The sequence below is a fragment of the Pristiophorus japonicus genome, chromosome 7 (genome assembly GCF_044704955.1).
Source record: "Pristiophorus japonicus isolate sPriJap1 chromosome 7, sPriJap1.hap1, whole genome shotgun sequence".
NCBI classification, from domain to species: domain Eukaryota; kingdom Metazoa; phylum Chordata; class Chondrichthyes; family Pristiophoridae; genus Pristiophorus; species Pristiophorus japonicus.
Genome location: NC_091983.1, coordinates 191,594,437 through 191,608,153, shown reverse-complemented (window position 1 = coordinate 191,608,153; position 13,717 = coordinate 191,594,437). Strand labels below are relative to the sequence as shown.

The window sequence follows — 13,717 nt, the reverse complement described above, 5'->3', positions numbered from 1 at the left end:
GGTAACTCAACTCTATTCCACAGGGATAAAGCATCCAGGGCACAGCTAATGAACACAGCTAATGAACACAGCTAATGATGCCCGTCAATTCTTTTTTGCAATATGTTTGTGAAGACAGTTTTAAATGTTCATTATTTACTTCAAGTATTTTTATCCTTCCTTCCAAAATTATTTTAATGTTTTCTGGTGGTAAACATTCGGTTTCATTGTTGACTCAATTTTTTCAAGTTTCTTTTGATCTGGCTTCAGGAAATAAAAAATAAAATTTGATAATTAAAAAGTTTAAATATTCTACATATACAATCTGTGATGCATGGAATTGCCTTATATTGCCAGAGGGCAATATAAAAGTAGGTCATGGGTGAGATTTTCTTGGTTATTGGTGAAAATTCATCAAGAATCCAAATAACTTTAACATTAGACAGGGGTCAGGAGCAGCACGGAGAAGGCCAGAGGAGCATGGGGTGGGGGGGGCAATCAGATGCCTGGGTGGGAAGGGTCTCTGATCGCAGGGCGGTGGGTTAGGCAGGGATCCTGGATCCAGGAGGCAAGTGTAATGGCACTAAACTCCTGGATCCAGCAGTCCCCACCTTGCTGGGACTGCTGGGTTTCACAAATTGTGTGAAACCAGTCCATATGCAGTTAAAAATAAAATGGAGGTTGAAAAGCGTCTTCCAGCCTCATTATAATATTTAAATTGATGTCCCGCCTCTTGAAAGTGAGTTGGTCGCCCATCCCCATCCTGTCTACCCAATCCTCCCCTGCCCCCACCCGCCACACCTACATTAAAACCAGAAGTGGGCGGGTTGGAGTGGCTGCGGATTCAGGTCGCGAATCACATTTTTAACAATTTAACTACCCCCACGACCCCAACCCACCCATTTTTTAAAAAGTTAAAATTCCCCCCTTGTTGTCTAGTTTACATCTTAAAAATTTCCAGAAAGCCCACTCAAAAACTAGACTGTCTGCTCCAATGCCTGATATAGAGAATTAAAATAAAGACGGCATTTGTAGTGCCTTTCACGCCCTCAGGACATCCCAAAGCGCTTTACAGCCAATGAAGTACTTTTGAAGTGCAGTCACTGTTGTAATGTAGGAATCGCAGCAACCAATTTGTGCTCAGCAATGGGATAATGACCAGATAATCTATTTTAGTAATTTTGGTTAAAGGACAAATATTGGCCAGGAAACCCCCTGCTCTTCTTCAAATGGGATCTTTTACATCCATCCAAGAGGGCAGACGGGGTCTCGGTTTAACGTCTCATTCAAGAGAAGGCATCTCCGACAGTGCAGCACTCCCTCGGTACTGCACTGGTGTGTCAGCCTAGTTTAGACAAGCACCCAGAATGCTTAGAGGACATTGTCATTGTGGTGCTCATGAACTCATCCAATGATGTTTCATTAGAGGGTATTGCTGTGAAGTGTGTGTACATGGTGGTTATTAGGAAGAAACCTCGGTGAACAGGTCTGTTTGATTCTATTTTATTGAAGGGGTGTGTAGAAGTTTTTTTTGTGGGTCAGCTGAGCAGCACCACAAGAACATAAGAAATTTGCAGATGACAAAGGGCATTTAGTCCATCTCTGTTGATCCATCCCACACAACCCTACACTCTTTCCCCCAACCCACCACCATCCCCCATTTCTGCATCTAATCATTAGTTAAATGATTACATGGCTTTTGCCCGAGCCACTCTGTTTGGATGGCCATTCCGAGTGTTGATCACTCTCGGCATGAAGAACCTCCTGATATCAGTGGTCAAGTTACCATTTACTCGCTTAATCCTGTGTCCTTAGTCAGGGTTTTTTCCGTAATGCTGACACTCCTGAATACTTGGGGACAGTTATGGCAATGGATTGCTCAAAGTTGAAACTAGTTCCCATTGATGATTGATGTTCTATCAACTAGCATTTTCTAATTTTTTTTTGTATTTCCAGCATTTGCAACTTTTTGGTAAATTCTCACCAATGTTTAGAATAACTGCACAGCTGCTCAATTTATTTTGAAATCAACAGGAAGGCAAGTTTGATTGTGTTATCTCTGGTGTGTGAAAAAAAATCTAATTTTCATGCAAGTCTGATAAATCTATATCCCCAGCTGTTCTGGGCAAACCTACATTTATGTGCTTATACATTATACTCACAGATTAAAGTAATAAAAAACACCCAGCCTTCTTGTGCTTATCATGCTGTATCTAGTACACTGCAACCCATTTAAGTTCATTTCTCCACCCAAGATCACTACTACATCCCAACCTCCATCACCAATGAACAAATCCATTTAGAACATGCAATGTAATTTGTAATCTATAGAGTTACATTGCTCAGGATCAATTTTCTGCTTTTCTTCTCATTTCATAAACTTCCTATCAAGGTTGAGTGTACATGAAGATGACAGAGGATCCTGTTGTTGAGCCAGGTGTTATAACCACTTTACGGTACAGTGCAGAATATATGAAGCCCTGGGCCATGCCCACTGCAGAAAATTAGAACCATGTGTACTTTTGCTGTGTATAATTAATGTGGACATCTCTCAAGATCCAATCTCCCTGCCCCTTCCACAGGATCAATGCTTGTCCTCTTGTAATTCCAAAAATTAATCTTAAGCGAGCTTTGAAAGCAAACAGATGACCGTGAATAGAAAATCAATGATTAGCCATCAACCATTAATCTCTACAACAACAATCCTATAGCAAAATAATACAATGTACACACAAGCATCAATTCACTTTTGACAAGAGCTTTTAGAACAGCAGCAGCTGGATAAATGGGAGAGTGTCTTGTCATCAAATGTTGCCATTTAAAGGACTTCTATTCAATAAATTCTGATTGAAAACACAAAAGGAATCCTACAACCACTATAGCACTCACTGGAGCAGAAATTTGAGTCCATCATTTTGCATCAACCTAACGGCCCCTCAGTGCAATATCACTGATGTGCCATGACTTCTCACTGCGAACATCAGGGATAATGCTAACTTTCGGCAGTGAAGGAAAAAGAGCAGAAACGGATCATTATACACCCCAACCAATTTTCCTTTCCATTGACTTGAAGGCATTTGCCATCCACGACCTTAGTGTGGATGATTACACCAACATCATGGCTTTGATGTCAATTCTTTGTCTGATTATTCTTCTGTGAAGGACATTTTTCTACGTTAAAGGCATGTTGTTGTTGGTGTCAAAAGTGGCATTTCCTTTGCTAATGACAACCCATCAGCTCATATGAAAGACATCCTCTGATTGTAGCCCCACAGTCAAAGATAGATAGAATGACAGAACAGTTAAAGTGTGCCGTTAACCTCAAAGTGAAGACGGAGTCATTAGCCGCTACTGCTGATGTTGGTCACACATCTCTGCTCTAAAACGAGTTCTCTTCAATTAGAAGAATCATTAGAAAAGCAGGTAGAAAGTTCAACCACAGTTGTCACTGTCGGCAACTTTGGTTGTAGAGGAACAGAGCAACAAGAGTAGGCCAGTCAACAACTCGAGCCTGTTCCGCCATTCAATTATATCATAACTGATCTATATCTCAACTCCATCTATCCACTTTGGTTCCGTAACCCTTAATACCCTTGCCTATCAAAAAATCCATCAATCTCAATATCTGAGCATTAGTGTAGCCCTGTTTGATACACTGCCACTGCACTCACAGCAGATTGGAAAGCAACAGAAATCTAATGCCATAAACCAGTGTAGAACTGTGAATTTGATGATGATGGTCTACTTCTTGAGCACCTACCCTCTGCAGCATTAAAATGACAAACTTGGATTTATATAGTGCCTTTCATGGCCTCAGGACGTCTCAAAGCCCTTTACAGCCAATGAAGTATTTTTTTGAAGTGTCGTAATTTAGGAAACACGACAGCCAATTTGTGCACAGCAAGCTCCCTCAAACAGCAGTGGGATAAAGACCATGTTATCTGTTTTAGTGAGGCTGATTGAGGGATAAATGTTGGCCAGGACACCGGGGATAACTCGCCTGCTCTTCCTCAAAATAGTGCCATGGGGTCTTTTACGTCCACCTCAGAGAGCAGACGGGGCCTCAGTTTATCATCGCATCCGAAAGGCAGCACCTCCAACAGTGCAGCACTGAGCTGTCAGCCTAGATTCTTGGGCCCAAGTCTCTGAAGTGGTACTTGAACCCATAATCTTCTGACTCAAAGCAAGTGTGCTACCCACTGTGTCACAGCTGATGTCATTGGCGAGAGTCAGCTGCACTAAGAATACTAGAGCAGCACAAGGGCAGCTTGCAGTTAGGCTAGGTTTCTAAGCTGCACTTATCCCACATACAATGTGCAGCTGCAGCAGTCCCCTCAGCATTGTGCTTCAGTCCCAAGACTCAACGGGGAATACCAACCGTGAAGCTTCACACATCCCTTCTCCTGCCTCTGGAGCTCCCTCCCTGCAACACAGGAACTGGGAGTTAACAATCTGTTGAACCAGGGCTTCTGTAGCATCCATTCACTGCAAGAAATCTTCCTTTTAATGCCCCAGCGCAATGTCTCCAAAGCTTTCTGTGCTTCCACCAACCATCGGAGTCAAATTTATTAGGTAAAAGACTTGCATTTATATAGCACCTTTCACGACCACCGGATATCTCAAAGCGCTTTACAGCCAATGAATACTTTTGGAGTGCAGTCACTGTTGTAATGTAGGAAACTCGGCAGCCAATTTGTGTACAGCAAGCTCCCTCAAACAGCAGTGGGATAAAGACTATATTATCTGTTTTAGTGATGCTAATTGAGGGATAAATATTGGCCAGGACACCGAGGATAACACCACTGGTCTTCTTCGAAATAGTGCCATGGGATCTTTTACGTCCCCTTGAGAGAGCAGACAAGGCCTCGGTTTAATGTCGCATCCGAAAGACTCGGGGGCGAGAATGCTACCCACTGAGCCACAGCTGACCCTTTGTGTGTGCGATAAGAAAATCTCCCTATTCTATCACCTCTGTCCCTGTTACGGCTGTCTCTGACTGCACCTTGCTTCACCGTCTAATATACCAAAAGAAAGCAAATACAGCACACTCTCTCTCCCCGAGAAACTGACCTCAGACGTGCATCTTCTCACTGACATGGCTTACACACAAACATTTCTTTGTGTGTCTCCTAAAGATGTTTTCAGAGAAACGGTCACACATTTCGGCCAAAAGGACCAATAAATTGTGACAAATGGATGGCGATGAGTTTAGATGCTTTGGGCCCACAAAATCTCTGGCAACAGTTTCTAATCTAATACAAACAGCTGATCATTGGAAAAAAATTGTCACGGATCAATGGAATATGTAAAATAATCGAGTTAGTCTCAGATGAGATAACTCCAAGTCCCAAGGGCTTGTGAATGATGTAGTCCATGTCAGGAATGGGTTGTTTGTAGCATTACTCAGGTTATATTTGCAACACTTGTGGCACTATCAGACTGAATAAGACATATTACAGTATTTAAAATATCTAACGGAGGAAAAGAATGCAAAGGAATCTCACAGTTGTGGTTATTTCGAAGGAGCCACACCTGCAGTTTGACACATTTATCCAAAGGTGGCCATTTGTTTCAGGTCAACAGAGAATTACTAACCAATGGGGAATAAACTTTTGGGGGGGGGGGGAATTTAAACCCCCCAGGACAGTCAGCAGAATGATGGAGGGCATTAAAATTTCCAAAATCTGAAACCCGATCCCAACCCGCCTGAAACATGCCCACTCCCAGATTTAATGGAGGTGGGATGGGTGGGGGAGAGCGGGGACGTGCAGGTGACAAAACTTGTCTCAAGAGGCAGGTCACTCATTTGATTTATGTTAATGAGGGTGCATGCCTCAGATTTCAGCAGCCATTTAGATTGAACGACTGCGGGCCTCGGGAAACCTGACAGCTGAAGGGATGCGAGGAAGGCTAGTTCCAGCAGTTAAGTGCCTTTCCATCGTTGCCTGCAGGTCAACGAGGAGCAGGTGTGCTTCCCCCCGCTGCCCGAACAAAAACCCACTTCACCCAACCCCCCCGCCATCGACCGAAACCGCCCTCCCCCTGCAATCAAACCCGCTTTATTCCCCCCCCCCCGCCCCTGATCGACCAAAACCACCTCCCCCCTCCCTGCCTGAGCAAACCCGCTTCACCCACCCCTGCGATCAGTTAACCCCCTTTCCATTCGCGATCGGCTGATGCCCACTCCACGATCAATTCAACCCGCCGACCGACCTCTCCCCCTGGACCCCAGCTGTGACCTTCCAACGCAGGCCTCCCCGTCCAACAGCCAGCCAGCCTCTCGATCTGTCTGGCTCGGAAACGGAGACAAACATTTTCAAATGAGATGTTGCTGTTAAATTCAGCAGGACCTCCACGTTAACAGCATTTCCGGGTTTATCGGCCGCTACAACCCTGCCTTTTCATCGCTACCTCCCCGTAAATATCGCAGCCAAAGAAACATCTCAATCTACAAATTAAATAAGTTGCATTTGTTTTCTTTTTCTCTGAGCTGGTTTAACGTTAGGGCCAGAGACAACTGTAACAAGGGCAGATGCCTCCCAATTGTGATCCTAAACACGTAGATTGAATTTGATTGTTCACTTGCAGGGAATTACTGCTGAATATGGTACTATTTCTGACTCCTAAAATCATAGGAAGATTCCTGCAATACATATATGTGTGCATTCAATGAAGTCAATCAATGAAACTACTCTCTTTCTTGTCAGTGTCTTAACCCCAATTTAATTATTGAAGAGTTGCTGCAACATCTGTTTCTTCACAATGCACACACCAACCAACCTACCTCTCACTCTCAGAGCCCAACAACTTCAACGGGCGTGAATGGGATTTGGGCATCTCTGGTAAGGCCCAGCGCATTTATTGCCCATCCCCAATTGCCCTTGAGAAGGTGGTGATGAGCTGCCTTCTTGAACTGCTGCAGTCCGTGTGGTGAAGGTACTCCCACAGTGCTGTTAGGGAGGGAGTTCCAGGATTTAGACCCGGCAACGATGAAGGAACGGCGATATACTTCCAAGTCAGGATGGTGTGTAACTTGGAAGGGAACTTGCAGGAGGTGGTGTTCCCATGTGCCCACTGCCCTTGTACTTCCAGGTGGTAGAGGTCACGGGTTTGGGAGGTGCTGTCGAAGAAGCCTTGGTGAGTTGCTGCTGTGCATCTTGTAGATGGTACACACTGCAGCTGCGGTGCACCAGATGTGGAGGGAGTGAACGTTTAAGTTGGTGGATGGGCTGCCAATCAATCGGGCTGCTTTGTCCTGGATGGTATCGAGCTTCTTGAGTGTTTTTGGAGCTGCACTCATCCAGGCAAGTGGAGAGTATTTCATCACACCCCTGACTTGTGGCCTTGTAAATGATGGAAAGGCTTTGGGGAGTCAGGAGGTGAGACACTCACCACAGAATACCCAGCTTCTGACCTGCTCTTGTTGCCACGGTATTTATGTGGCTGGTTCAGTTAAGTTTCTGGTCAATGGTGACCCCCAGGATGTTGATGGTGGGGGATTCGGCGATGGTAATGCCATTGAATGTTAAGGGCCGGTGGTTAGACTTTCACTTGTTGGCGATAGTCATTGCCTGGCACGTGTGTGGCACGAATGTTACTTGCCACTTATCAGCCCAAGCCTGAATGTCGTCCAGGTCTTGCTGCATGCAGGCATGGACTGCTTCATTATCTGAGGAGTAGTGAATGGCACTGAACACTGTGCAATCATCAGCAAACATCCCCCCTTCTGACCTTATGATGCAGGGAAGGTCATTGATGAATTTAGATTGGGCCTCAGACATTGCCCTGAGGAACTCCTGCAACGATGTCCTGGGGCTGTGATAATTGACCTCCAGCCACCACAACTATCTTCCTTGTAATAGGTCTGATTCCAACTAGTGGGGAGTTTTCCCCCCCGATTCCCACTGACTTCAGTTTTACGAGGGCTCATTAGTGCCTTTATGTCAAAGACAACCACTCTTACCTCACCTCTAGAATTAAGGGGGCCGAAATTGCCCCTCTTCTTAAGGCCTGTTACCACCTCAAATCAACAGCCACACTGCGGAATGGAATGGCCGTCGACGTTTCGTGAAATGGCCGCTGCTAACCCAATTGCCCTCCCGAGTTCCCCCGGCGGTGCCCCGATCCCCACCACTCCTACTGCTCCGTGGTAAGTGCGTCATCACCGTGTGCACCACCGAACTAATCCCCCTCCCGCTCCACCCTCGACATTCACCTCCGATAATCTTCGGCTCGCCCAGCAGTGCTAAAACCTGTTTTTTCCCGGTGGTCCAGTGAGGCTGTGGCCGTCTACAATGGCGGTGCAGCTTCCCTTAAAGGGGACGATGCACTGCCGCTGCCACCATGTTTTTTTTTGTCGGCCAAATGCCAAAACCCTCCCTGGTGCCCCAGTGGACCGAATTTTAAAATCGCGGAGGCTCTCCCCTTTCAGTGAAGGGGAGAGCCGTGGTGAAGCGTCATCGTGATGATGTCATTGTGGCAGTCACTCCACATCGCCCCAACTTCTGCCCCTTAGCTGCTGCCACCGCGCCGTATCCGCCCCTCAAGTGTTGTCACCGTCCCCATTAAGAACAACTTCCGAATCCATGGAAAATAAAACAAAGAGCCGAATGTCGCTCAAGAGGCGACCTGAACCGCAGCTATGGTAAGAACCATCGAAACGGGGGGCAATTTCTATCCGAAGCTCTTTTGTCCATGTTTGGACCAAGGCTGTAATGAGGTCTGTGTTATGTATGAAAACACTAACTGTGTAAGACTTGTCACCAGAGGGCGCAACTGTTGGAGGCCCAAGGGTCATCTGCACATCTCGTGCAAGAGAGTATAAAAGGTTGTCTGCCATGCTGCTTAGGCACTCTGGAGTTGGTATTAAAGAGACTAAGGTCATGTCAGTTTTAGCTCACAGTACTCAGTCTTGTGGAGTTCTTCCATACTTAACAATTGGCGACGAGTAACAGATTACGAACTTTCACGAGGTCATGGCTGCCGTTGGTATTTTAGAGAGATTTGTAGAGGGTGATGATTGGGAAGCCTTCGTTTAGCGTCTTGACCAGTACTTCGTGGCCGTGCTGGGTGAAGACGATAAAGCAATCAAGCGCAGGGCGATTCTCCTCACCGTGTGTGGGTCCACAATATACGGCCTCATCAAGAATCTGCTAGCACTGGAGAAACCAGCAGAGAAGACATATACAGAGTTGTGTACCCTGGTTCAGGAACACCTCAAGCCGAAGGAGAGCATCTTAATGGTCAGGTATTGCTTCTACACGCACCACCGCTCCGAGGGCCAGGACGTGGCGAGTTATGTCGCCGACCCGAGACGCCTTGCAGGAATGACGTGAATTTACTGGATTTTTGGGGGAAATGCTGCGGGACTTTTTTGTGCTTGGCATCGGCCAAGAGTTCATTCTTCGCAAATTGCAGTCTGCCGAATCCCTAGATCTGAGGAAGGCCATCACGATAGCCCAGGCATTCATATCCACGAGCGATAATACCAGACAGATATCTTCCCAGCATCGAAGCTCACCGGCAAGTACTGTGCATAAAATAACGTCGCTAGCAGGCAGAACTGCATATGGCAGGGCCTACACGTCTGCAGCTGCAAGACCTAGGATGACTCAGAGTCTGCCATCGGGCGTGAATGCAAATCCATTAGCACCATGTTGGCGCTGCGGGGGTAATCATCGAACCCATCAATGCCGATTCAAGCACTACATGTGCAAAGACTGCGAAACAATGGGGCACCTCCAGCGAATGTGCAAAAGTGCAGAGTTGGCAGAGGAAGATCGATCCGGCACGGATCACGCAGAACAAATAAAAGAGGCAACTCAATCCGAGGAAGAAGTGAATGGGGTACACACCTTCACAAACAAAAGACCTCCTATCATGCTGAAAGTCAAATTGAACGGTATTCTGGTATCAGTGGAGTTGGACACGCGCACGAGTCAGTCAATTATGAGCCAGAGGCTTTTGAGAAACTGTGGGGCAACAAGGCACAAAGGCCCAAACTGAGCCCGATTCAGACAAAGCTGCGTACCTACACCAAAGAGCTCATACCAGTCATTGGCAGTGCGGCAGTTAAGGCATTGTATGATGGAGCTGTGCATGATTTATCACTGTGGATTGTACCAGGCGATGGCCCAACGCTATTCGGCAGAAGCTGGCTGGGAAAGACTCGATGGAACTGGGACAACATCAAAGCACTATCTTCAGTGGATGATGCCTCGTGCGGCCAAGTGCTGAGCAAGTATCCATCGCTATATGAACCACGCATCGGCAACTTCACAGGTGCCAAGGTGCAGATCCATCTAGTCCCCGTTGCAAGGCCCGTTCATTACAAGGCTCGAGCAGTTCCATATATGATGAGGGAGAAAGTAGAGATTGAACTGGACAGATTTCAACGAGAGAGAATCATATCGCCAGTCGAGTTCAACGAATGGGCCAGTCCGATTGTTCCGGTGTTGAAAAGCAACGGCACAGTCAGAACCTGCGGAGACTACAAGGTAATGATCGACAGAGTCTCGTTACAGGACCCGCTACCCAAGGCGGATGACCTGTTCGCAACGTTAGCAAGGGGGAAGTCGTTCACCAAGTTGGACCTAACTTCCGCCTACATGACACAGGAACTGGCTGAATCTTCGAAAAGATTGGCGTGCATCAAATGCACAAAGGACTGTTTATATACCACAGGTGCCCTTTTGGGATTTGCTCGGCTGCTCCAGAGGAACATGGAGAGTCTGCTGAAATTGGTTCCGCGCGCCGTTCTGTTTCAAGATGACATCCTGATCACCTGTCGTGACACCACCGAGCACCTGCACAACCTGACTAGACAGAGTGGGACTCAGGCTGAAATGCTCCAAGTGTGTTTTCCTGGCGCTAGAGGTTGAATTTTTGGGGAGAAAGATTGCGGCAGACAGCATCAGATCCAAGGATTCAAAGACAGAGGCCATCAAGAATGCACCCAGACCACAGAATGTGATGGAGCTGCATTTGTTCCTGGGACTCCTCAATTATTTTGATAACTTTCTACCCAGGTTAAGCTGGAACCATTGCACATATTGCTACACAAGGGTGACGACTGGGTTTGGGGTAAAGGCCAGAAACCTACTTTGTTCCAATAAGTTACTTGTATTGTATGACCCGTGTAAATGATTAGTGCTAGCTTGTGAAGCATCTCCGTACGGGGTCGGCTGCGTGTTACAGCAAACCAATGTATCAGGCAAACTTCACCCGGTTGCATACGCGTCTAGAAGTCTGTCGAAGGCTGAAAGAGCTTACAGTATGGTCGAGAAAGAGGCGTTAGCATGTGTATATGGGGTTAAGAAAATACACCAATACTTATGTGGACTTCGGTTTGAGCTTGAAACCGACCACAAACCGCTCATTTCGCTGTTTTCAGAAAGCAAAGGTATAAACACCAATGCTTCGTCCCGCATCCAAAGATGGGCACTAACATTGTCCGCCTATGACTATGTTAACCGCCACAGACCAGGCACAGAGAAATATGCTGATGCCCTCAGTCGGCTACCATTGCCCAGTACCAGGGTGGAAATGGCGCAGCCCGCAGACTTGCTTCTGGTCATGGATGCTTTTGAGAGCGAGGGGTCACCCGTCACTGCTCGCCAGATCAGGACCTGGACCAGCCAGGATCCTGTGCTATTTCTTGAAAAAAGTTGCGTCCTCAATGGGAGCTGGTCGGCCGTTCCCGGGGAAATGCAAGATGGAATTAAGCTGTTTCACCGACGCAAAGATGAAATGTCCATCCAGTCGGATTGTCTCTTATGGGGTAATCGCGTGGTTTTGCCAAAAAAAGGCAGGGAAACGTTTATACCCGACCTACACAATACCCACCCAGGCATAGTCATGATGAGGGCAATAGCCAGGTCACATGTTTGGTGGCCCGGCATTGACTTAGAGTCATGCGTACACCAGTGCAATATGTGCTCACAACTGAGCAATGCACCAAGGGAGGCTCCATTGAGTCTGTGGTCATGGCCCTCCAAACCGTGGTCCAGGATCCACGTAGATTTTGCTGGTCCCTTTCTCGGAAAGATGTTTTTAGTTGTAGCGGATGCTTACTCTAAATGGATTGAATGCGTAATCATGTCATCCAGCACATCCACTGCCACCATTGAAAGCCTCCGGGCTATGTTCACCACCCATGGCTTGCCCGACGTGCTTGTCAGTGACAATGGACTGTGTTTCACCAGCTCAGAATTCAATGAGTTTATGACCCGCAATGGCATGTCAGGTCCGCCCCGTTTAAGCCTGCATCCAACGGTCAAACGGAACGGGCAGTCCAAGCCATCAAGCAGAGCTTGAAACGTGTGACAGAAGACTCCTTGCAGACCTGCTTATCTTGGGTTCTGCTCAGCTACCGGACGTGACCCCACTCACTCACTGGGGTTCCCCCTGCAGAATTGTTAATGAATAGAGCACTCAAAACCAGGCTCTGCCTAGTCCACCCGGATCTAAATGATCATGTGGAAACCCGGCGTCACCGGCAAAACATGTACCACGATCGCACGGCTGTATTGCGTGGCATTGATGCTAATGACCCTGTGTGTTTGTCCTGAATTACAGTGATGGTCCTAAATGGGTTGCTGGCACTATCTTGGCCAAGGAGGGGAATAGAGTGTTTATAGTGAAACTACTGAATGGACAAACGTGCAGAAAGCATTTGGATCAGACCAAACTGCGGTTCACCGACAACCAGGAAACAACCTGAAGAGGACATCACCATCATCGATCCACCAAAACATACCCAACCAGCAATCGACCTCGCTGTCAATCAAGAGGATGAACCCACCATTCCCAACAGTCCTGTCAGACCAGCCACGCCACAGTGCAGCAATGGTCCGAACAACTCACCCATGCCAGAGTTTGAACTCAGTGGATCAACCAGGGAGCGTAGGGCCCTGGATCGTCTTAACTTGTAAATAATTTGTATCAAAGACTTTTGGCAGGGGGGGGAGGCGGGGAGTGATGTTATGTATGTAAACATTGTAACTGTGTAAGACTTGCCACCAGAGGGTGCAACTGTTGGAGGCCCAAGGATTACCTGCATACCTCGTGCAAGGGAGTATAAAAGGTTGTCTGCCTTGCTGCTTAGGCACTGTGGAATTGTATTAAAGAGACTAAGGTCACATCAGTTTTAGCTCACAGTACTCAGTCTTGTGGAGTTCTTCCATACTTAACAGTCTGGAGCAGAGTGGTCCAGGCACAACCAAAACTGGGCATCGGTGAACAGGTTATTGGTGAGTAAGTGCCACTTGATAGCATTGTCAACGACACTGTCCATCACTTTGCCGATGATTGATAGTAGACTGATGCGGTGGTAATTGCATGGATTGGATTTGTCCTGCTTTTTGTGGCCAGGACAGTTTTCCACATTGTCGGATAGATGCCAGTGTTGCGGCTGAACTGGAACAGTTTGGCTATAGGTGCAGCTAGTTATGGAGCACAAGTCTTCAGCCTGACAGTTGAGATGTTGTCGGGGCCCATTGCCTTTGTTGTATCCAGTGCACTCAGCCATTTCTTGATGTTACGTGGAGTGAATCGAATTTGCTGAAGACTGGCTTCTGCGATAGTGGGGGACCTCAGGAGCAATGTACAGTGCCTGTTCAGGTCGTTAAAATGACAGACGGCACTTCACACTAAAAGATTATTTTCGGAGTGCAGTGACTGTTATCCTTAACTTAAGTCAGTCAGTATGCGATACAACCAACATACCAAACAAATAGGT

At 46.9% G+C, this 13,717-nt stretch overlaps 1 protein-coding gene across 6 annotated transcripts in view; it reads right to left on the bottom strand.

The window, feature by feature from the left end:
• Positions 1-13,717, bottom strand: part of sobpa (sine oculis binding protein homolog (Drosophila) a) — a 426,066-nt gene that overhangs the window by 330,991 nt on the left and 81,358 nt on the right. Inside the window, exon 1 of one of the 6 annotated variants that reach the window (XM_070885640.1) lies at positions 6,764-6,843. The exons of the other annotated variants lie outside the window; for them this stretch is intronic. The gene's annotated coding sequence lies outside the window, so the exon portion shown is untranslated. Of the gene's footprint in view, positions 1-6,763; positions 6,844-13,717 lie in introns of those variants that run through there. 6 annotated transcript variants of the gene reach the window in all.